The sequence below is a fragment of the Chiloscyllium plagiosum genome, chromosome 2 (genome assembly GCF_004010195.1).
Source record: "Chiloscyllium plagiosum isolate BGI_BamShark_2017 chromosome 2, ASM401019v2, whole genome shotgun sequence".
NCBI lineage: Eukaryota > Metazoa > Chordata > Chondrichthyes > Orectolobiformes > Hemiscylliidae > Chiloscyllium > Chiloscyllium plagiosum.
Genome location: NC_057711.1, coordinates 128,386,249 through 128,387,657, shown reverse-complemented (window position 1 = coordinate 128,387,657; position 1,409 = coordinate 128,386,249). Strand labels below are relative to the sequence as shown.

The window sequence follows — 1,409 nt, the reverse complement described above, 5'->3', positions numbered from 1 at the left end:
CCGGGTTGTGGGAATGTGCAGCTGCGGGGGGTGGGTCAGGGTAGTGTGAGCCTTTAGCCCTCTCCAGTGTTGCAGGCGCTGGTAGTGCTCACCTGAGGCGGTCTCCGGGGAGGGAGCACCGATCTGGGCGGAGAGGCACAAACTGCTCCCGCTGTTCCAGGCTGGGCCGGCAGGAGGCGCGCGTCTGGTGGCTGTGTTCATCCCTGCCAATACTGCAGGAGTCCCCTTGTTAAATACTAAAGCCGATTCAGAAAGGTGACCGTGATCGGTAAAGAAAAGACATTCTGGGGTAAACTGAATCTAGATGCATTTTTTAAGATGTACAGATCCTTATTAGAATGTCTTAGTTTCAGAATTACTACTTCCCAAAGCTAACACAACAGCAGCGTTCTAACTACATTTCGTTTCACTCATCAGTTGAACGTATAAGTTGTTTGTGTTTTGGAAAAATTTGAAACTTTTAGTAATATTCACACGAGTATTTCCAAGCGAAGCACCTGATACAATCCTCAGTCCTCGCTACGTTCTGTTGTGTCTCTTATTTGTATGCGTACTGTGGGTTTGTTCAGTTGGTTGGAACGCCAGTTTCTTCAATTCACACACTCCTGGTGAACCTCTTATCCCGCCTAAACCGGGGTGAGCTACAGGTTAAACTACCACTAGTTGTCCATCTGCAATGAGAGAGTACCCTTACTCACATGTAGGAGTATGGTGACTTATATGTCGGCGTTCACGTGTTTCTGTGAGTAGCTGCGAAAGTGGAGGTTACAAGTTAGAGATTAGTGTCTTGCGATCTTCAAATAATAGCGCAGAAACAGTGGAGCAAGGTTTAATTATCTTGTTGCATCAGACGTTGTTTCATTTTTTTGCAATTCACCAAGTCCTGGTATGCATTTTGTATTTTCTCTGAAGTATTCTCTGTTGCTTTCAAATCCATCCTTGCTAGTTCTCCAGTGAAGTTTCTCTCCCAGTAATACTACTGGAACAGCTTGAATTCAAGTCACAAATTACATCCCTGTTAATGTGATCATCATGTACTGTCCATCTTCATGCTTTCTGTCTCCATGAACACCATCCCCCACCAGCATTCCACCATTGTATTCCTCACTGGGACTACCATTACTGATTTTACAAATATTCTATTTGAATTTAATTGAATTTTTTGTCACATGTACCGAGGCACAGTGAAAAGCTTTGTCTTGCAAGCAATACAGGCAGATCACAGAGTTAAGTAGCATAGATAGTCGATGTTTTTGGCAAAAGCCCTTCATCAGGAATAAAGGCAGTGAGCCTGAAGAGTGGAGAGATAAGCTAGAGGAGGGTGGGGGTGGGGAGAAAATAGCATAGAGAGTACAATGGGTGAGTGGGGGAGGGGATGAAGGTGATAGGTCAGGGAGGAGAGGGTGGAG

At 45.1% G+C, this 1,409-nt stretch overlaps 1 protein-coding gene across 2 annotated transcripts in view; it reads left to right on the top strand.

Moving 5' to 3' along the window:
* The first annotated feature begins 87 nt into the window (after window positions 1-87).
* Window positions 88-1,409, top strand: part of LOC122563838 (A disintegrin and metalloproteinase with thrombospondin motifs 19-like) — a 526,911-nt gene continuing 525,589 nt past the window's right edge. For both annotated transcript variants that reach the window (XM_043718038.1, XM_043718033.1), the window contains exon 1: window positions 88-289. The gene's annotated coding sequence lies outside the window, so the exon portion shown is untranslated. The remainder of the gene's footprint in view (window positions 290-1,409) is intronic.